General features: G+C 36.9%; 1 long non-coding RNA gene across 1 annotated transcript; it reads left to right on the forward strand.

Moving 5' to 3' along the window:
- The first annotated feature begins 16,420 nt into the window (after positions 1-16,420).
- Positions 16,421-24,437, forward strand: LOC138369397 (uncharacterized). Its single transcript, XR_011229820.1, has 3 exons — positions 16,421-16,553; positions 19,493-19,609; positions 24,130-24,437. It is a non-coding gene; the product is annotated as an uncharacterized lncRNA (long non-coding RNA).
- The last annotated feature ends 610 nt before the right edge of the window (positions 24,438-25,047 follow it).

The raw sequence follows: 25,047 nt of genomic DNA on the forward strand, positions 1-25,047 counted from the left end.
AGTTATTACTGAAGATGGTTTGAGTCGAGTTATTATGTCAAACATTTGCAGGATATTACATCCGTTTATTACTTCCGGTTATTGATTCCGGTTATTACTGCAGGTTATTATTGCAGGTATTTGATGCTATTATTTACAGTTGTTAATTTCCTGAGATCACAACGAGAGGGTTATTACAGCAGAATAATACTGAAGTTTCCTTCAGTTGTTTATTAAGGTTATTTTTCTTTATTCAAACTATTAATATAAATTACCGGGTTGAGGACTTTATTAATAAGGAAGACTAATGGTCAGTGTGTGGGGTCACCCGCTGGGGTCACGACGGTCCTCAGGTCGACCCCATCCTATGACAGTTCTTCCTTTTTACGTTAAATCAACGTAATATATAATAATATAAATTCCCCAAACACGTAATAAACTAAACAACCGACATAAACTGATGAAACATAAAGTCACCTCAGAAGTTTGTCTTCAGTAACAATTAAAAGTGACAAAGAACAAAATATATAATTGGGGTTTAAAAATCTGAACATATGAATTATAACACTGGGATATTATTACAACAGGCTATTATTGTAGGTTATTACTGTGAGTAATTATTACAACTGTCTATTCTCCTAAGTTTTCAGTGCAAGTTATAATTACAGGTTGTTATATCAGCTTGCTGTTCATTCAGGATATTGAGACGATTATAGATGAGCATCTATAAACACCAGTGATAGTTTAACAACTGATTGTTACGTCTGATCATTTACACAGAATGTTGTGTTTGGTTATTACATCAGGCTATTACGAAAAGGTTATTAGGCTAGTTAAGACGGTTATTGGGGCGGGGAATTACGAGGAGCTAGTTATACAGGGTGCTACAGCATGTTTTTGTGTGTCATAATTTGTGCTGCTTGTTACCTGGAATTATCCATGTTATTTGTGCACATTATTGCGTCAGATTATTATGGTGTGTTATTGCTGAAGGATGTTATGGCAAACATTTGCATGTTATTACTAACGGTAATTGCTGCTATTGTTTACACTTGGTAATTACTTGAGGTTGGTAATTACTGTCATGACCTCATGAGCTGTGGATCATGAGGTCATGACAGCCACCTACGACCGCTGCATGAATGTGCATGAGTGAGTGATAAGAGAGGTAGCCATACCTGTATGTACAAGATTTTCTTTCTTCATTATTGTGTCTGTCTGTGTGTTGATCTGAGTGGTCAACCACAGTTCTCACTTTCTCAATACCTGACACAGGTATAGGTGGGGACCGAGACATCTGACGGTGTATGTGTGTATATCTGTGTGGTACCACGACATTACACTCGTCTGTGAATGTGAATCTCACATACACCACACATTTAGTTATTATGTGACATAATTAATGTGCATGATTAATGTCTGTCCCATTAGCAGTGCCATTGTTGATTTATTGTGCATCATCATTACCCGAATATCCTGTTGGAACACCTGTGACCACACCGGAAGTTAGGTTTGCTGTTTTAATGATTGGCTGTCAATTGTGTTAAGTTATGTGTTTCTCCACGAGTGGACCAGAATCTATTAGTCAGACGAAAAAAGTCTCGCTAATGCAACCATAGCCTTTCTGACGCCAATCTAAAGTAATTCAAGCGCCCATTGTATTAGTGGTTAAGTCTGTTAATAAACTATTGTTAAGCTTTATGCGGTGTTTCTGTTAAACCACTTCTGAATACTGTCAACTATTACTTAAGCCTTCAGCCCCAGGTGTCTTCAACACCGAGTTGCCAATTATTCGTTAATCTATAAATGAAATGAGGACCCTAGAAGTCCCTTAAAAAGTTTCAAGCATTGAGGAGATTCCAACGACCAATGTGGATCAGAACCAGGCGAGGCCAGTCTGAGAAGAGACCCTCAAGGACTCTTACTCGACTATGCTCCCAGGCCCTGTACGCTTGCTCTCGTATTTTCTCTGCTGGATTCCGACAGCTTCGTGAAACGTCTGCCACATGAACATTGGTAACGTATGCATTGTAGTCGGGAAAGCAAAGTAGAAAACCCCACACACAGGCTTGTTGTTGTGGCTGTTTACACCAGGCTATTAGGGAGAGGATATTCAGGAAGTTATTACGTGAGGATATTAAGGCAGGGTATTGTGGTGTGGAGTTATGAGGAAGTTGTTATACAGGGTGTTACAACATGTTTTTGTGTTTTATAATTTCTGCAGGATATTATTTGTGGAAATAACTTGGATGTTATTTCTGTGCATTATTGTGTCAGGTTATGATGTGTTATTACTGGAGAATATGAGGGCGAGTTATTATGTCAAACTTTAACAGAAGGTTATTACTTTTGTTTATTACTTCCGGTTATTATCACCAGTAATTGTTGTAATTACTTACAATTGGTAATTACCTGAGATCACTACGAGCGGTTATTACAGCAAGATAATACTGCAGTTTCCTACAGATGGTAATTATGACTAGTTATTTCTCTTTATTCAAACTATTAATATAAATTCCTAGCACACCTTATTTTATACACCACACCTGAGGTGTATATATTACTGGGTTGAGGACTTTATTAATAAGGAAGAGTCATTGTCAGTGTGTGGGGTCACCCGCTAGGGTCACGACGGTCCTCAGGTCAGTGTGTGGGGTCACCCGCTGGGGTCACGATAGTCCTCAGGTCAGTGTGTGGGGTCACCAGATGGGGTCTTGACGGTCCCCAGGTCCACCCAACCTTCCTTTTACCTTAAGTCAACAATTTGTAATAATTCCCCAAACACGTAATAAATTCAGCAACCGACATAAACAGATGAAACATAAAGTCACCTAAAGTTTGGCTTCAATAACAATTAAAAGCGACTAAGAACAAAATATACAATTGGGTTTTAAGAAGAAACTGAACATATAAGTTATTACTCTGGGATAATATTACAACATGTTATGATTGTAGATGATTAGTGTGAGTTATTATTAAACAGGCTATTGTCGTACGTTTTTTAATAAAGTTATAATTTCAGGTTGTTATACCAGGTTGCTTTTTTTTCCAGATATTGTGACTGATTATTGAGGCGGGTTATTATAACAGGTGACTGGGGGATAGTTTAACAACTGATTGTTACGTCTGATCATTTACACAAACTGATTGTTGCGGTTGGTTATTACAAAAATGTTATTAGGCTAGTTAAGACGGGTTATTGGGACGGGAAATTAGGAGGAACTAGTTATACAGGGTGTTACAGCATGTTTTTGTGTTTTATAATTTGGGCTGAATAATACCTGGAATTATTCGTGTAATCTCTGACCGCTATTTCGTCATGCTAATATGATGTTATTTCTGTAGGTTATTAAGGCGAGTTATTATAACAAACGTTTGCAAAAGTTAATTACTTCCGGTTATTACTGCAGGTTTTTTCTGTTATCTTTACAGATGATAATTACCTGAGATCACTACGAGTGGTTATTACAGCAGGATAATACTGCAGTTTCTTACGGCTGATTATTAAGATTTTATTTTACTTTATTCACACTTTTAATATAAATCCCCAATTAATGTAATTAGTTTTAAAATAGACACAAGGAACTGCAACATTGTGTAACATGATGCAACATTATGTCAGGTTATAATTTGTCTCCATAATATATCTAATGAAAATATTATTTCTTTTTCAATATCAAATAAAAATGAGTTACAATAACATATATTTCTCTTGAGGAAGAAGTTATTTTAGCAAATAATTACTGCTAGTTATAACTTCTAGTTATTAATTATGTTATAAGAACCGGTTATAAGGTCTGGTTATGTTCGCAGGTTGTTAGACTGACAACTCGACAGTATACCTGAGAATGTGACTGCCAGACGAGGGCTTCTACAGGTTACATGAACATGTGGTTGCCAGGTAAACCAACATCACAGTGTACCTGACCTCTTGGTTTACCAGACAAGCAGTTCCACAATATTGAGAAATTCGTGGTTGCCAGACATGCCAGCTTCGCTGTGTACAATACAATGTAGTTTTCAGACAAGCAGCTTTGCAGTATACATGATAACATCTCACTAGGATAACATCTCCAGAGTATACATGACAACATCGTTACTAAATTAACATCTCCAGAGTATACATGACCACCTCGTTGCCTGACAAGCCAATTCCACAAAATATATGACTTTTCGGTTGCAAGACCAGCAGCTACTCATGGCCACGGTGCTGTCAGTTCAGCTCTACAGTATACATGAATTCGTGGCTGTCAGGTCAGCTCTACATTATACATTACTACGTAGTAAGCAAGCTACAAAGTATACATGATCACGTGATATCTACAGTGCAACCTTTAATTAATGCCATCATAGGTAAACACACTGGTGATCTCTGATGACCCAGAGGTCATAACAGTCTTGACACGAGTCAACGTTTTCATTCCTAAAATAACAGGAGTCTTGTATTAAGACTTTTCTCATAAGTACTTGAGGGCAGTTTTCACTCCTTAATGGTTATCACTTCCTTCAGATAAAGGTTCTTAGTGTCACTTAGTGTTGAGGTGAAGGTCTATATACAACCCGTCCTCCAAATAGAACGTCGCATTTTGACGTTTACGCTACAAAATTCCAACAATTTTCGTAGTAGAAAATGAAAGCGGCTCGTGAAAATTTCATACTTTCCGATTTGTGTCCTCTGATTGGTTAGGACAATGGGACTTTAGTAAGACAGTTTAATGATGTAGGAAAGCCTTAGGAGGACGGACTGCTATATAATGCTTAGTGAGTCTTGACTAATCAGGAAGAGTCATGGTCAGTGTGTGGGGTCACTTGCTGGGGTCACGAGGGTCCTCAGGTCAACCCCATAACATTTGGGTTCTTCCTTTTACCTTAAATCTACATTTTAATATAATTTCCCAAAACACATAATAAACTCAGCAACCAAACATGTTGAATAAAGTCCTGAACAGCAGATGAAACATAAAGTCACCTCAGAACTTTGGCTTCAATAACAATTAGAAGCAACTCAGAATAAAAGATATAACTGCGGGTTTAAATGATATTTTATTTAAAGTCCACTACGGGCTCACCATAGCCCGTGCTACTTGGAACTCTTTGTTCTGAGTAGATGAATCTCAGACAATAACAACAACAGAAGTTTAATTTAGTATTTTGTTGCGAAATTTCTACGGGTTAATATTACAACAGGCTATTATTGAAGGTTATTATTATGTTATGCCAGTTACATTTACTTAAGGTTATTATTTGTTGCTATTCTTTACAGATGGTGTTTACCGGTGATCACTACGAGTGGGTATTACAGCCGGATAACATTGCAGTTTCCTACGGCTGACAATTAAGATTGCTTATCTTTCTTTATTCAAACTATTAATATAAATTAATAACAAACATAATTTATACAACTCCCCTGAGGTGAATAAATTACTGGGTTGAGGTTTTTATTAATAAGGAATCTATATTCTTATCTCTAATGAATCCTTTTTGGATTCATTAGAGATATAAATCCTTCATTATCTAATAAAAGATTGCACCATGGCCTTGTCGCGCAGACAAGCCACACAAACACAGCACACATCTCTCAGTGTATAATTATACATTTATATCCACTGCCCAAAAGCACACACAACACTTTGCAGTAAATTACAATGCAAATTACAGCAATAACACAGCACTAAGGACACAATAATTACAGACCTACGGTATCAATCGGTTATCCTTTTTACCTCTGCCGGATCACTGGTCCTCCTGGAATGACATTACATGCACATGGACATAATATAATATGCATAAAGAAACAACACACATTACCCCACACAATACTATTAATGGCTGCACCTGTAGAAGCCCTCGTCTGGCAGTCACGTCCTCAGGTATACTGTGGAGTTGTCAGTCTAACAACCTACGAAAATAACCAGACCTTATAACCTGTTACTATAACATAACTAATAATTAGCAGTTATTAATTTATACGCCGGTTATTAACCTGGTTATTAACCAGCAGTAATTATTTGCCAAAATAACATTACAAATACTTGCTGGTTTTGCCTTTGGCAATATTTTCCTGTAGCAGCCTTCAGAAGATGCATATGATTATTACTACAATTACAGCCTTTAACGACGATAACTTGCAGTAATAACCTCCAGAAAAATTCTCTCATGAGAAATACATGTTATTGTAAAGACACGTTGTGTCTTTTTTTTAAATTATTACGTTATTTTGGGATTTATGTTAAATGTTAATAAATTAAAATAAAATCTAAATAATAAGTTATAAAAATTGCAGTATTTTTCTGCTGTAATAACCGCTCGTAGTGATCTCAGGTAATTATTTTATATAAAGAATAACAGCAATAACTTTCAGTAATAACCGGAAGTAATAGCCTTTTGCAAAAGTTTGCTATAATATCCCGCATTAATAACCTAGAGTAATAACACATAATAATCTGACGAAATAGCGAACAGAAATAACACGAGTAATTAAAGGTAATATCCAGCACATATTATAAAACACAAAAACATGCTGTAACACCCTGTATAACTAGATCATTTTCCCGCCTCAATAAACCATCTTAACTAGCCTAATAACCTTTTTGTAACAGCCTGATATAATAACCAACCACAACAATCACCTTGTGTAAATGATCAGACGTAACAATCAGTTGTTAAACTATCCCTAGTCACCTGTTATAATAACCCGCCTCAATAATCAGTCTGAATATCCTGAATGAACTAGCTGGTATAACAACCTGTAATTATATCTTGCACTAAAAAGCTACGAGAAGAACCTGTTGCAATAATAACTCACAGTAATAATCTAAAATAATAGCCCCTGTTGTAATAATATCCCAGAGTAATAACCTATATGTTCAGTTTCTTTTTGAACCCCAATTATATAATTTGTTCTTAGTCGCTTTTAATTGTTATTGAAGTCAAACTTCTTATGTGACTTTATGTTTCATCTGTTTATGTCGGTTGTTGAGTTTATTACATGTTTGGGGAATTTATATTTGTGATGGAAAAAAGAAGTGTAGGTGTTCGGTAGTCCTCTTATTGGCTGGTGTCAATGCCAATCACATTTACAAAAAAAAAGTTGACTGCGTGGCTGTTGCCTCCTGTGGTAAAGTGAGGGAAAACACGCAAAACAAATCGTATGAACAATGAAACTTTAATTACTTGAAAACAAAGTTATCAAATGAACAAAGAACAAATGAACAAAGATAATCCCTTGTCTATGTACAGTGCCATTAAACAAGATTATAAAGTAAAAAAAAAACATAAATTAAAAAAGTGGTTACGTTACTCTGAATAAAGACAAAAAATGAATTAACAGGTGCTGAGAATATTTGCTGGCTAAACACATCCACAATTACACAGAGCGTATATTAGATACATGTGTCAGCTTTGAGAGCACAGAATATTCTAAATCCAATGGTTTGTGCACGCTCAGTCATCGGCTATGTAGATGGCGCTGAAGTGGAGTGCAGACGACGATTCACCAATGGGACGCGTGCTGGCTGGAAGTGGTGGTTTGGTGATCGACGAAGGTGGAGGGGGAGGTGGAGAGCGAGTGTCGGATACGTTTTCGCCTGGCAGAGACGTATTTTACACAATATGTACTACACTTGCTTGTAGTATCTAGATGTTGTAGATGTACTGAAGAAACATGACGATATGAAAGAGCAGGCCAAATCTCTCTTGAAGGAGATTATCGTAACAATATTAAACTGTTGACTTAAGGTAAAAGGAAGGTTCTTAATTGTATGGGGTCGACCTGAGGACCGTCTTGACCTCAACGGGTGACCCCACACACTGACCTGAGAACCGTCGTGCCCCAGCGGGTGACCCCACACACTGACCTGAGAACCGTCGTGACCCCAGCAGGTGACCCCACACACTGACCTGAGAACCGTCGGGACCCCAGGGGGTGACCCCAGACCATTACTCTTCCTGATTAATGAAGTCATCAACACAGCATTTTATTTAACTCCTCAGGTGATCCGCCTGAGCAAACAAATAATTCACTACAATAATAATTCACTCAATTTGTATCAAACCACCACAAAACCCATAATAATAATCAACCACAATAACAATCTATAATAAGCCACCAAAATAATCAACCACAATAACCCTCAATAATAATCCACAACAATAACCCACCATAATAATCCACCAAAATAACCCTCCACAGTAATCCACCGCAATAATCTTCCATAATAATCCACCACAATAACCTTTCAGTTTCATGATGCAACATGATGTTAAGTTACAATTTGTACTCATAATATCGCACATGGAATATATTATTCCTTATTCAAAAACAAATAAAAATGGGTTGAAATAAAGTATATTTCTTTTGCGATAGATTATTTCGGAAGGATATTACTGCGAGTTATCATTGAAGTCTGTTATTGTAGTAATTATGATAAGCAATTTCTGCAGACTGTTACAGCAAAATATTGCATAATGCACAAACAGCAAGAATTTTACTAGTTATTTGGGCAGATAATTACTGCTGGTTATAACTTCTAGTTATTAGTTATGTTATAGGAACAGGTTATAAGGTCTGGTTATGTTCGCAGGTTGTTAGACTGACAACTCAACAGTATACCTGAGAATATGGCTGCCAGACGAGGGCTTCTACAGGTTACATGAACATGTGGTTGCCAGGTAAACCATTATTCACAGTGTACCTGACCTCTTAGTTTACCAGACAAGCAGTTCCACAACATTGAGAACTTCGTGGTTGTCAGACATGCCAGCTTCGCTGTGAACAAAACAATGTAGTTTTCAGACAAGCAGTTTTGCAGTATACATGACAACATCGTTACTAGCTTAACATCTCCAGAGTATACATGACAACATCGTTACTAGGCTAACATGTCCAGAGTATACATGACCACCTCGTTGCCAGACTAGTCAATTCCACAAAATATTTGACCTTTCGGTTGTAAGACCAGCAGCTTCTCATGATTTCATGGCTGTCAGGTCAGCTCCACAGTATACTTGAATACGTGGCTGTCAGGTTATTCAACAGTATTCATGAATTCGTGGCTCTCAGGTCAGCTGAGCTTCAGTATACATGACTACGTGGTAAGCGAGTTACAAAGTATACATAATCACGTGATATCTACAGTGCAACCGTTGATTAATGCTAACAGAAGTAAACACACTGGTGACCTCTGATGACCCAGAGGTCATAACAGTCTTGACACGAGTCAGCGTTTTCATTCTTAAAACTAGCAGTACCCGGCAACGCGTTGCTGTGGCTCAGCAACGCATGTGCATTCCTCAGCCACAGCAACCTTCCCTGTCCCCCAGTCGACCCCACCATTCCCCCCCCCCCCTCACCCGTCTTTTCGGCCTCTCAACCATTACCCCATCCCTTGTCCCCTCGTCCTCCCCACCATCTCTCACTTCCGTCCCCTCGTCATCCCCACCATTCCCCACTCCCTCGTCCGATACCTTCCCAAATGGTCTGATGTTCTCATCAGAAAATTGGGAACATCAAGTGATCTGATGTTCCCATCACTGATATATAAGAAAAACAGTTAAAAAATTAAATGAAAATACGAAAACATAAAGAAATAAACAATACTCACGAAATGAACAATATGGTAAACAACACAGCTCAAGTCCAACGCAATTCACGCAAAATAATTAAACCAAAGTGAAAATAAATAAAAATCAATGAAAATTCATTTCATCAATGCAATCAGAAACACTGAAATGGAATTGTAACATATTTAGTATAGCATGTATGTTGCTCAGACATGCAACAGATGGCGCTGATTTTCAAGAAAAGCATAGTTTTACCTGTCACAGGTGTGGCATCTATACTTATACTTATGAAATGAACGGTATGATAAACAGCACAGCTCAATTCCAACACAATGTCACACAAAATAATTCAATAAAAAAATAAAATATATCGAAATCTATGAAAATAAAATTTATCAATGCGATTAGAAACATTGAAATGGAATTTGTGACATATTTAGTATAGCGTGCATGTTGCTATTATGTGCAACAGATGGCACTGTTTTTCAAAAACGCAAGTTTTTACCTGGCACAGGAGTGGCATCTATATAGTAGGTATATAAAAAGACGCGCCTATTCGAATGCAACGCTGTGTCAAAATTTCAAAGCAATCGGTGAAGAACTTTTGGAGATTACAGGGTGTGTTGCTCTTTCGTCCAACAGATGGCGCTGTTTTTAAAAAAACATGTTTTTTCCTGTCACAGGTGAGGCATATATGTAGTAGATATAGAAAAAGACGCGCCTATTCGAATGCAACGTTGTGTCAAAATTTCAAAGCAATCGGTAAAGAGGTTTCAAAGATTTTCCTCACATGGAAAAAACACATGAAAACCACAGTTTTTCAGAAAAAGCATGTTTTTTTACCATCACAGAAATGACACCTATATAGGATTTATATAAAAACCTGCTCGGATGCGAATGGAACGTTGTGTGAAAAATTCAAAGCAATCGGTCAAGAACTTTCGGAGATTAGCGATTTTGAACAAACGAACATTTCCATTTTTATTTATATAGTCTAACAGTACCCGGCCACGCGTTGCTGTGGCTCATGCGTTGCTGAGCAACAGCAACGTTCCCTGTCCCTCAGTCCTTCCATCTATTCCCCCCTCACCCGTCTCCTCGGCCTCCCAACCATTCCCCTCTTCCTTCCCACCATGACACACTCCCCTGTCCCTTTGTCCTCCCCACCATTCTCCATTCCCCCATCCCCTTGTCTCCACCATCCCAAACTCCCCCGTCCCCTCGTCCTTCCACACCGTTACTCCCTCCCTTGTCCCCTCGTCCTCCCCACCATCTCTCACTTCCGTCCCCTAGTCATCCCCACCATTCCCCACTCCCTCGTTCGATGCCTTCCTAAATGGTCTCATGTTCCCATCAGAAAAATGGGAACATCAAGGGATATGATGTTCCCATCACTGAAATATAAGAAAAACAGTTACAAAATGAAATGAAAAAAGGAAAAAATATAAAAATAAACAATAATTGCAAAATGAACAGTGTGGTAAACAACACAGCTCAATTCCAACGCAATTCACATAAAATAATTAAATCAAAATGAAAATAAATCAAAATCTATGAAAATTCAGTTTATCAATGCAATCAGAAACATTGAAATGGAATTGTAACATATCTAGCATAGCATGTGTGTTGCTCTTACATGCAACAGATGGCTCTCTTTTTCAAGGAGAGCATAGTTTTAACTGTCACAGGTCTCCGTGGTCTCCGTGGTGTAGTGGTAAGACACTCGCCTGGCGTTCCGCGAGCGCTATGTCATGGGTTCGTATCCTGGCCGGGGAGGATTTACTGGGCGCAATTCCTTAACTGTAGCCTCTGTTTAACGCAACAGTAAAATGTATACTTGGATGAAAAAACGATTCTTCGCGGCGGGGATCGTATTCCAGGGACCTGCCCGAAACGCTACGCGTACTAGTGGCTCTACAAGAATGTAACAACTCTTGTATATATCTAAAAAAAAAAAAAAAAAAAAAAAGGTGTGGCATCTATACTTATACTTACGAAATGAACGGTATGGTAAACATCACAGCTTAATTCCAACACAATGTCACACAAAATATTTCACTAAAAAATTAAATAAATCAAAATCGATGAAAATAAAATTTATCAAAGCAGTCGGAAACATTGACATGGAATTCATGATATATTTATTATAGCGTGCATGTTGCCATTATATGCAAAAGATGGCGCTGTTTTTAAAAAAAAACGCGTGTTTTTACCTGTCAGAGAGGTGGCATCTATATAGTAGGTATATAAAAAGATGTAACTATTCGAATGCAACGTTGTGTCAAAATTTCAAAGCAATCGGTGAAGAACTTTCGAGATTATAGTGTGTGTTGCTCTTACGTCCAACAGATGGCGCTGTTTTAAAAAAAAACATGTTTTTTCCTGTCACAGGTCAGGCATGTATATAGTAGATATATAAAAAAGCGCCTATTCGAATGCAACGTTGTGTCAAAATTTCAAAGCAATCGGTAAAGAGGTTTCGAAGATTTCCCTCACATGAAAAACACATGAAAAACACAGTTTTCAGAAAAAGCATGTTTTTATTACCGTCACCGACGTGACATCTATATAGTATGTATATAAAAAACCTGGACGGATGTGAATGGAACTTTGTGTGAACATTTCAAAGCAATAGGTCAAGAACTTTCGGAGATTAGCGATTTTGAACAAACGAACATTTCCATTTTTATTTATATAGATAACAGGAATCTTGTATTAAGACTTTTCTCATAAGTACTTGAGGGCAGTTTTCATTCATTAATGGTTATCACTTCCTTCAGATAAAGGTTCTTAGTGTTACTTAGTGTTGAGGTGAAGGTCTATATACAACCCGTCCTCCAAATAGAACGTCGCATTTTGACGTATGCTCTACCTAAGGCCATAAATTGTCTTACTAGAAAATGGTAGTGGCTCGGGAAAATTTCATATTCTCCAGTTTTCTGTTTTGGGTCCTCTGGTAGGTTAGGATAATGGGACTTTAATGCGAGAGTTTCTTGACGTTGGGAAACCCTAGAAGGACAGGCGGCTATATAATACTTTGTGAGTCTTGACTAATCAGGAAGAGTCATGGTCAGTGTGTGGGGTCACCCGCTGGGGTCACGACGGTCCTCAGGTCGACCCAAAGCTAATAGAATCTTCCTTTTACTTTAAGTCAACATTTTAATATAATTTCCCATAACACGTAATAAACTCAGCAACCGAACATGTTGAATGACGTCCTGAGCAACAGATGAAACATAAAGTCACCTCAGAAGTTCGACTTCAATAACAATTAAAGGCGACTCAGAATAAATTATATAACTGGGGGTTTAAATGATACTAAATATATAAAGTCCACTACGTGCTCACCATAGCCCGTGCTACTTGGAACTTTTTGTTCCGAGTAGATGGATCTCAAACATCGCCTCAACCCTCCATAATAATCCACTACAATAACCCTCCATAATAATCCACCACAATAACCCTACATAATAATCCACCACAATAACCCACCATAATAATCCACCACAATAACCCTCCATAACAATCCACCGCAATAACGCACCATAATAATCCACCACAATAACCCACCATAATAATCCACCACAATAACCCTCCATAATAATCCACCACAATAACCCACCATAATAATCCACCACAATAACCCTCCATAACAATCCACCGCAATAACGCACCATAATAATCCACCACAATAACCCTCCATAATAATCCACCACAATAACCCTCCATAATAATCCACCACAATAACCCACCATAATAACCTACAGTTTACACGGCACACAACCCACTCTACTGACACTGTCACTGGGCCGGAAGTAATAAACGGAAGTAATAACCTTCTGCAAAATTTTGGCATAATAACTCGACCCTAATAATTTCTAGTAATAACACATCATAATAACCTGGCGCAATAACGTTCAGAAATCTTGAGTTGTGGTGTATTTTGTTGTTTATTGATTACTAATGTATATATATGAGTAATGCTGTTCGTATAGTGGATCAGGCTACCGAGGTACATCAGTTATGTCAGGTGGAGGTTATTTTGTGTTGAAATGGGTATGTGAGGATCATTGGTGCTTGTTATTGTGTTGTAGTACGTTACTGATTCCTTACCCACTACTTATTAATGTATGAGTCCACCAACCTGTTACTTTGTTAGTGTACCACTGCGCCGGGTTGGAGCCTGGTTTCAACTAGTCCCAAATGTGTGCAGTTAATGTCTGTTGCTGATTTCGGTAGCTGTGTTTAAGTTCCTTGAGGTGATTACGAGAGCTGTGTTAAGCTCCTTGTTGTGATTAGAGTATCAGTTGCATACTAGTTGTATCTCTGTTGTATATAGTGAACTTTAGTTTCTGATTGTTTTACGGTGACCTGTTTATATGTCCCAGTAAACTGATGTTGTTTTAACCAGCCTTTTTCACTTTACCCTAGACACTTATTGAAACTTGGCCAGGCTATGGTTGGCCAGCGAAGCTGTGGATCATGAGGTCATGACAGCCACCTATGAGGTCTGCATGAGTGAGTGGATTAGAGAGGTAGCTATACCTGTAAGTACAAGATATTGTTTCTTTATTATTGTGTCTGTCTGTGTGTTGATCTGAGTGGGTCCCGCTGGGGTCACGACGGTCCTCAGGTCGACCCCAAACACTTTAGATCTTCCTTTTACCTTAAGTCAACAGTGTAATATAAATTCCCAGAACACGTAATAAACTCAGCAACCGACATAAACAGATGAAACATAAAGTCACCTCAGAAGTTTGGCTTCAATAACAATTAGAAGCGAGCTAATAATAAAAGATATAACTGGGGGTTTAAATGATACTTAATATATATAAAATCCACTACGGGTTCACCATAGCCCGTGCTACTAGGAACTTTTTGTTCGGAGTAGACGAATCTCAAATACCAACAACAGATGCCTAATATGATATTTTATTGAGGAATTTCTACGGGTTATTATAACAGGCTATTATTGAAGGTTATTACAATGGATTATTATAAAAACAAGCTATTATTTTAGATAATTACTGCAGGTAATTATTACATTGGGCTATAATTTTAGGTTATTACTACAGATTATTATTACAACAAGCAATTATTGTATGTTATTACCGCAGATTATTATTACAACAGGTAATTATTGTTTATTTTAACTGCGGGTTATTATTACAATAGGCAATTATTGTACGTGATTACTGAAGGTTTTTATTACAACCGGCTATTACTGTATGTTGTTATTATTAGTAACACAACAGGATTTTGCTGTAGGTTGTTACTACTGGTTATTCAACCTGTCCTCTTAAAAAGAACGTCAACATTTGCCGTTTGACTCTACGGCTGTTTTTGGACGTTATTTTGTGTAAAACTACGTCAATTATCGCTTCCATGGACTATCTCTTGTTATACAATGAAATACCACACTCTTATTATTCTATAACTCACTGACTATGCTCTGATATTTGTTCTTCAAGTAAAAATATATATATTTTTGCCTTAATTAGGCCATAATCCAGAAAATTCCAGCCTATCGATCTTTATATTTAGGAAAACATCTAATAAATTTGGAAATGAATTTTTCGTTCGCCGACAGTTGCCTGTTACTATTTAACCCTCTATGCTTTAATGTCGCTGGTCATTGTGACTTTCCCAGGATTTATATATGTTTTGTAGTAGCATTTAGTCAGACTACAGTAATTTAACTAATGGGAAACCTCTATAGTTGTCGTAAATTAATAATAATCATTTATCAAATAATAAATTAGCAAACATATGCAACATTTTATGTTACGACTTTTCGGGTAGGCCGTTCTGTTTGTTTACAACCCCAATGGTTCAAAATACACAATACTTTTAATATATAAGTGACTAAGTATGCTCTAATATATGGTCCTCAATGAAAATTATCGTTTTTTTTGTTAATTTGTCCATAATGAATAAGATTCCTTACTGTTGATCTTTATATTAAGAAAAACATCTAAACAAATTGGTATTGTGTTTTCGTTCAGATAAAGTTTCCAGATACAATTTCCTAGTTATCAATTAATGTAGGTGGTTATTTTAATTCGCGGCTACCAGGGGCTTTCTCCCATTATACAATATAAATGTACTCACTAACTATTCTCTGGTATCTGTTCTTCAAGTAAAATTACCTATTTTTTTGTTTAATTAGTCCATAATTCATAAAATTCCTTCAGGTCGATCTTTATATTTAGGAAACCATCTAATCAATTTGGAATTTAATTTTTCGTTCACCTACAGTTACCAGCTACTATTTCATTGTTATATTTTATGTCGCTGGTCATTACAATTTTCCAAGAATTTAAACAGCAAGTAGCATCTTGTTAGAGTACAGGAATTTACCTATGGAGAACCTCGATAGCTGCCGAAAATTATTAATGATTATGTATGTAATTTAAAATAATGAATTATATACCATTTCTTATGTTACGTCTTTGGCGGGTAGGCGGTTCTGCGGGTTTACAACCGAATTGTTTAAAAATCACACTATTTTAAATGTATGAGTCACTAGTATGCTCTGATATATGTTCTGCAATGAAAATAAAGATTGTTTTGTTGTTAATTACTCCATAAATGTGTAATGTGTTAATTCAGTCTAAAATCTTTTTGCAACGTTTATATGCGATATACGTAGCTGGAAACTACCTAATATTTAAAAATAATAGTTACAACATTCTATTAATATATAATGTTGAAATAAATATCACACAAAGTCTGTATATCTGTTTTCAGATGTCTTACAAATTTTCTTTTAAAATAGTATTAATGATTTTTATGAATCTTCAGTAAAAATTATGTTAATTATTATTAATCTAATTGTTATTATTTTAAGTAAAAGAATTGCAAGTATTCGAATAACCAAGGGGTCTCTGTTTGTGTATGAATGCACGGATTTGTTTTTGTTATGAGATGGACGCCTTAGAAAGCATGGTGTAGGCCACCTGTGGCTCGCATCCGATCCCACGATCGTCGTCGCCCCTAAATCAACACAACAGGTATTTAGTATTTACGATTATAATAAGTAATATTTCTTTTATAATAATATTGCAGCAGGTGGTGTAGTGGTAGGACACTCGCCTGGCGTTCCGCGAGCGCTATGTCATGGGTTCGTATCCTGGCCGGGGAGGATTTACTGGGCGCAATTCCTTAACTGTAGCCTCTGTTTAACGCAACAGTAAAATGTGTACTTGGATGAAAAAACGATTCTTCGCGGCGGGGATCGTATTCCAGGGTCCTGCCCGAAACGCTACTCGTACTAGTGGCTGTACAAGAATGTAACAACTCTTGTATATATCTCAGGTTAGGGGCTAGGCATTTACACTCTTAGGTCAGCAAACTAGCTAGAAGGTTAGACCATTAGACTCCACTGGTCAATCGGGGCCCTGCATGACTCAGCTTATCCTAACCTAGCCCAGCTTAAACCTTCTTAGCATAGTTCATTATAGCTGTGCATAGTGCTTGCACAGTCTTGGTTATCCTAGTTTACCTCTTCCTAGCCTACCGTAGCCAAGCCTATCCCAGTATACCCTTACCTAGTCTTGCCTTGCTTTTAAACATGACCAGTCCTTCCTACCCTAGCCAAGCCCTGACCAGCTTAGCCAAGCCAATCCCTGCCTAGATTTAGCATAGCCTTGCCTTTTTATTAATATATAGAGGGTACCACCTCTGGTTGAGTTTGTAGGAACCCTCCACTTGTCAGACCATAGAGAAATGATTTTTTTTAATTTAATTTATATAAAAAATATATCTATATATATTTATATATATATATATATATATATATATATATATATATATATATATATATATATATATATATATATATATATATATATGACAATGTCAGACCACGAAGGAAAAATGAAACAGGAAATTTCCTTAAGTACTTTCGTATATTAAATACATCTTCAGAAGGTCCTTCTGAAGATGTATTTAATATAGTCTTCAGATGGACCTTCTGAAGATGTATTTAATATACGAAAGTACTTAAGGAAATTTCCTGTTTCATTTTTCCTTCGTGGTCTGACATTGTCACATTCTTAATCACGTGTTTATTTTCGTGATATACACATATATATATATATATATATATATATATATATATACATATATATATATATATATATATATATATATATATATATATATATATATATATATATATATATATATATATATATGTCGTACCTAGTAGCCAGAACGCACTTCTCAGCCTACTATGCAAGGCCCGATTTGCATAATAAGCCAAGTTTTCATGAATTAATTGTTTTTCGACTACCTAACCGAACCTAACCTATAAAGATAGGTTAGGTTAGGTTAGGTAGGGTTGGTTAGGTTAGGTTTTCATATATCTACTTTAATTTTAACTCCAATAAACAAAATTGACCTCATACATAATGAAATGGGTAGCTTTATCATTTCATAAGAAAAAAATTAGAGAAAATATATTAATTCAGGAAAACTTGGCTTATTAGGCAAATCGGGCCTTGCATAGTAGGCTGATAAGTGCGTTGTGGCTACTAGGTACGACATATATATATATATATATATATATATATATATATATATATATATGTCGTACCTAGTAGCCAGAACGCACTTCTCGGCCTACTATGCATGGCCCGATTTGCCTAATAAGCCAAGTTTTCCTGAATTTATATATTTTCTCTAATTTTTGTCTTATGAAATGATAAAGCTACCCATTTCATTATGTATGAGGTAAATTTTTTTTTATTCGAGTTAAAATTAACGTAGATATATGACCGAACCTAACCAACCCTACCTAACCTAACCTAACCTATCCTTATAGGTTAGGTTAGATTAGGTAGCCGAAAATGTTAGGTTAGGTTAGGTTAGGTAGGTTAGGTAGTCGAAAAACAATTAATTCATGAAAACTTGGCTTATTAGGCAAATTAGGCCTTGCATAGTAGGCTGAGAAGTGCGTTCTGGCTATTAGGTACGACATATATATATATATATATATATATATATATATATATATATATATATATATATATATATATATATATATATATATATATATATATATAATGTGTGTGTGTGTGTGTGTGTGTACTCACCTAGTTGTGCTTGCGGTGGTTGAGCTCTGGCTCTTTGTCCCGTATGTATTTATTCATATATATATATATATATATATATATATATATATATATATATATATATATATATATATATATATATATATATATATATATATATATATATTATATATATCATGCCTGAAATGCTGCGTGTACTAGTGGCTTTACAAGATAGTTCTCATAAAGATAGCATTTTGTGGTTATTCTCTATATCTGGTTCACCTAACAGTAAATAAGTACCTGGGAGTTAGACAGCTGCTATGGGCTGCTTCCTAGGGATGTGTGTGTGTGTTTGTATTCATGTTGAATTTTACAAAGTAGGAAGAGATGTTTGTAAAAAAAAAAATCAAATATTTTTGAAAGTATAAATAGATTTGATATTTTTCTTTAATTGTTTATTTCTGCTGTCTCGCCTCCTTTATAAAATGGCATCATTCTTGCTTTTTTAAGGATATCAGGAAAAGTAAGGCACTCGAGAGATTTGTTAACTCCTTTCTAGTGTTGCCTAGCCCAGCCCAGCCTAGACAAGGCAGGCTGGGCATCCTAGCCTAACGCAGCTTAGCCCCCACCTACATGTAGCATCCCAGTCCATCCTAAGTGATCATTACCTTACTGGATGTGTTTTCTCTTCAGCCCTGAATGTAATGTGGTGGAACATAAGCAGATACATATCAGGTCTTAGAGAATCTGTACTTCATACATTTCTTAATAATGTCTCACAAATATTTAAATAATTAAAAAAATTGTATAATAACTTCATATTATTCTTGCAATTTATTTTTGCATTTTTTTTATACAAAATTTACATTTTAAAAGATTACCTCTATTTTTAGATTGATGACTTGAAGACTACAGTGCCATCCACAGCAAATCATGGTCTTAAAATATCTCCTAGCAATGACGAGACCAATTTTCACAGAGATCAAATTTTTGCAAAGCAGTAGTCACAGGTAAATATATATTATATATATATTATATATATAAAATTAACTACTTCATTGCTCAAAGCACCTTCAGACATTCTGAGAGTTGTGCTATTTTATTAATTAATTAATTAGGCTATATTTTAATGTTTTGTAATGTTTTCATTACTTTTTTTGTTTTGAAATATAAATTGTTGAGTTTTGAAACATTTTGACATTAACTATACCTGAATATTTATAAACAAAAAAATACCAGAACTATGTCCTTGACAATTGCACTAAGAATTCTTTGCCAAAATCAGCTGCTCAGTGCAGTAGTTAAAAACTTGAAAGTTGTACCACCTCTGGTGCAAGATTAGGGACCCATAGCCTCAGAGAAGAAAATAGAGAGTACTCAGAGAAGGCCTTGAATAATAGGCAGGCTGTTTGTCTGTGTTTCGACGGTAAGCTTGCTGACACCATATGTAATTACCTAAGTGTAGTTACAGGATGAGAGCTACGCTCGTGGTGTCCCGTCTACCCAGCACTCTTTGTCACATAATGCTTTGAAACTACTGACGGTCTTGGCCGCCACCACCTTCTCACTTAACTTGTTCCAACCGTGTACCACTCTGTATGCGAAAGGAAATTTTTATATATTTCTTTGGCATCTTTGTTTAGTTAGTTTAAATCTATGACCTTTTGTTCTTGAAGTTCCAGGTCTCTGGAAATCTTCCCTATCGATTTTATCAATTCCTGTTACTATTTTGTACATAGTGATTTTATCACCTCTTTTTGTTGTCTTCTAGTTTTGGCATATTTAATGCCTCTGACCTCTCCACATAGCTCTTGCCTTTTAGTTCTGGGAGCCACTTAGTAGCATGTCTTTGCACCTTTTCCAGTTTGTTGATGTGCTTCTTAAGATTCTTGCACCACACAACCGCTGCATATTCTAGCCTTGGCCGAACAAAACTCGTGAACAATTTCTTTAGTATTTTGCCATCCATGTATTTAAACAAAATTCTGAAGTTAGAAAGCGTGGCATAGGCTCCTCACACAACGTTCTTTATGTGGGCCTCAAGTGATAGTTTTCTATCTAGAATCAACCCTGGACCTCTTTCTTTTATCAGAATTATATAAAGATTTCTCACATAATTTGTAGGTTGTGTGGGATCTATGTTCTATTCCACATTCCATAACATGGCATTTATTCACATTAAATTTCATTTGTCAAGTGGTGCTCCATATACTTATTTTGTCCAGGTCTTCTTGAAGGGCATGACAATCATCTAAATTTCTTATCCATCCCATTATCTTAGCATCATCAGCAAACATGTTTATATAATTCTGTATTCCAACTGGTAGATCATTTATGTAGACAATGAACATTTCTGGTGCATGTACTGTGGTACTCCACTTGTGACACTTCTCCAGTCCGATTGCCTCTGATTACTGCCCTCATTTTTCTATCAGTCAGAAAATTTTTCATCCCTGTTAGAAACTTACCTGTCACCCATCCAAAATTTTCTAGTTTCCAGAACAACCTCTTATGTGGAACTCTGTCGAAAGCCTTTTTTATGTCTAGATAGATGCAGTCAACCCAACTACCTTTTTCCTTTAAAATCTCTGTGGCTCAATCATAGAAACTGAGTAAATTCGATACACAGGATCTTCCAGATCGAAAACAATACTGTCTGTGTGATATTATATAATTTCTCTCCAGGTGTTCTACCCATTTAGTTTTTATTATTTTTTTTTCAATCTTTTCACTGTTACACTTGTCAATGATTCAGGTCTATAACTGAGAGAGGTGGGGTCTTCCCTGTTGCCACTTTTGTAGATTGGAACTATGTTAGCCTTTTTCCACATGTTTGCTATGACTCCTGTACACAGGGATGCCTGAAAGATCAGGTGAAGTGGAAGGCTGAGCTCAGATGCACATTCTCTCAGAACCCATGGTGAAACTCCATCTGGACCAACTGCTTTGTTCTTACTTAGCTCCTTTAGCATATTTTCCACTTCATCTCTAGACACTTCTATACGCTCTATGATGTTCTCAGAAATTCTTATTGTGTCTGGTTCTCTTAAGATTTCATTTTGTATAAACACACTTTGAAACTTTTGGTTTAATGTTTCACACATTGCATTATCATTTTCTGTGAATCTGTTTCCTATTTTCAACCTCTGGATATTATCCTTTACCTGCAATTTGTTGTTTATGAATTTGTAGAATAGGCCCAGTTCTGTTTTACATTTATCCATTATCCCTTTTTAAAAATTTCTTTCTGCCTCTTCCCTTACTGCTGTATAGTTGTTTCTCGCATCTTTGTATCGCTGGTATGATTGGGGGTTTGGCTTCTTTCTATATTGATACCTGCTTGATGGGGTTCTGCTCTTCTACTCCCCAAGCCCGGCCCGAGGCCAGGCTCGACTTGTGAGAGTTTGGTCCACCAGGCTGTTGCTTGGAGCGGCCCGCAGGGCCACATACCCACCACATCCCGGCTGATCCGGAACTTCTCTTAGAAAACAGTCCAGTTTTCTCCTGAAGATGTCCACGGTTGTTCCGGCAATATTTCTTATAGTCGCTGGGAGGACATTGAACAACCGCGGACCTCTGATGTTTATACAGTGCTCTCTGATTGTGCCTGTGGCACCTCTGCTCTTCACTGGTTCAATCTTGCATTTTTTTTCCATATCGTTCACTCCAGTACGTTGTTATTTTACTGTGTAGATTTGGGACCTGGCCCTCCAGTATCTTCCATGTGTATATTATTTGGTATCTCTCTCATCTCCTTTCTAGAGAGTACATTTGGAGAGCTTTTAGACGATCCCAATAATTTAGGTGTTTTATCTCGTCTATGCGTGCCGTATATGTTCTCTGTATTCCCTCTATTTCAGCAATCTCTCCTGCTCTGAAGGGGGAAGTGAATACTGAGCAGTACTCGAGACGGGACAACATAAGTGACTTGAAGAGTACAATCATTGTGATGGGATCCCTGGATTTGAAAGTTCTCATAATCCATCCGATCATTTTTCTGGCCGACGCAATATTTGCTTGGTTATGCTCCCTAAACATTAGATCGTCAGACATCATTATTCCCAAATCCTTGACATGCTGTTTTTCTACTATGGGAAGATTCGATTGTGCTTTGTACCCTGCATTATGTTTCAGATCCTCATTTTTGCCATAAATGAAATTTATCACTGTTAAACATCATGTTATTTTCTGCTGCCCAATCGAAAACTTTGTTGACATCTGCTTGTAGTTTTTCAATGTCTTTCATTCCATTTTTATGTCTTTTGGTCTGTGGCCCTCTCTCAATTTCTGTTGAACCAATCCTGTTTTCTGGCCCTGCATCTCTGTTTTGGTATGAATGTTTGTGTGCCTTCATTGTATATTTTGCAAAATTTGGCATACATTTAATTTACTTCCCTGTCTAGCAACAAGTCTGCCTAATTACTTATTAAAAAATTTTTGAAGTTCCCCATAGTGACCTCTCTCTCTCTTGAAATCAAGTTTATCAACTGTTTCAATGTCCCCATTTTCTGTGTGTGTGTGTGTGTTTGGAGGCTAAGCTTGCTGATACCATGTGTGTGTGTGTGTGTTTGGAGGCTAAGCTTGCTGATACTGTTTGTGTGTGTGTGTGTGTTTAGAGGCTAAGCTTGCTGATACCATGTGTGTATTTGGAGGCTAAGCTTGCTGATACCATGTGTGTGTGTTTGGAGGCTAAGCTTGCTGATACCATGTGTGTGTGTGTGTGTTTGGAGGCTAAGCTTGCTGATACCATGTGTGTGTGTGTGTGTGTTTGGAGGCTAAGCTTGCTGATACCATGTGTGTGTGTGTTTGGAGGCTAAGCTTGCTGATACCATGTGTGTGTGTGTGTGTGTTTGGAGGCTAAGCTTTCTGATACCATGTGTGTGTGTGTGTTTGGAGGCTAAGCTTGCTGATACCGTGTGTGTGTGTGTGTTTGGAGGCTAAGCTTGCTGATACCATTTGTGTGTGTGTGTTTAGAGGCTAAGCTTGCTGATACCGTTTGTGTATGTGTGTGTGTGTTTAGAGACTAAGCTTGCTGATACCATGTGTGTATTTGGAGGCTAAGCTTGCTGATACCATGTGTGTGTGTGTTTGGAGGCTAAGCTTGCTGATACCATGTGTGTGTGTGTTTGGAGGCTAAGCTTGCTGATACCATGTGTGTGTGTGTGTGTTTGGAGGCTAAGTTTGCTGACACCATATGTGTACTTACCTATTTTTACTCACCTGTTTAAATAATAATAGGGGTGTGTACCACCTCTGGCGCAATTGTAGGGACCCACAGCCTTGAAGAAAATAAAGAGTATTCAGAGAAGACCTTGTGGATTCTCACTGAACACTAATCTTTTCTTCTCCTACCACCCCTCTTATTTTGTTTTATGCTGTATTCTATTATATATCATATAAATACATAGCCAAATGGCAATATTTATTATGTCTATACAAAAAAAAAGACATCCACTTTATTTTTTTTCTCTCCTTTGTTTCTATGTGGATTTTGTTGTGACTAATGATTCTCCTCCTTTCCCATCAACAGGTCTTCCTCACTGGGCTTGCTCGGCTTTTGTGTTACTGTGAGGGTGCCATCATCGTTTACCCTTCAAGACTGACTCATGCTGGCATTGCATTTGTGGACTTCCCTTCACAGTACACAGTCCTTCTCCATATGGTGATTGTCCAGGGCAAGCAGGGTGTGACTGCCATCTTGGAGAAGCAGGGTCTTTTAATATGAAGAATCTTCCGTCTTCTCTACTTACGCCAGCTTGTGCCAGCCTTGCATTCTTGTTACTTCATGGCCCTTGGGCCTTTTTTATTTATTTTACATAATAAATTTTTTTATTAATACCCGTGTTTCACAAGAGATCCTTAACATTTTAAGCACCAATTGTATTGACTAATGTACGTCTTGTAACCTTTAAGACATAAATAGACAAGACATAGATAAATGAGTGAATAATACTGAGTGACTAGGTTAGGGCGAGGAACATAGTACAGTGTCTGACTTTGGAAGAATGCCTACTGTTTTAGAAACCTTATTGCCATGATCATAATCGTATGGGTTAAAAAGCATTTGTTGTCACTCCTACACTGTGGCTTGTTGAGCTTGAAACCTTTGCTCCTTGTTCGTGTTACATCTGACCTTTTGAAGAAATTGTATGAATCAATATCCTCCAAATTGTTCAGTATTTTAAAGGCTTCGCTCTATTACTTTCTCATTTGCATATATCTAGATTTAGATTAGATGTTTTATTCAGGTAAAGGTACATACATTGCAGATGAGTTACAAAGGGAAAGACAATGACTAGAGTTCACTAGCTATATTGGAAGAGAAACGTCTGCAAGACAAGTGTGGGCAAAAAATTCAGGTAGCAGCGGCTCACAACGACCCCCAACGGCTTCATTTTGTATCTTCTCCAACTTGCCCATCCTACCTTTACCAAAACAAGAAATGACA

This window comes from Procambarus clarkii, chromosome 28 (genome assembly GCF_040958095.1).
Source record: "Procambarus clarkii isolate CNS0578487 chromosome 28, FALCON_Pclarkii_2.0, whole genome shotgun sequence".
Taxonomy (NCBI): domain Eukaryota; kingdom Metazoa; phylum Arthropoda; class Malacostraca; order Decapoda; family Cambaridae; genus Procambarus; species Procambarus clarkii.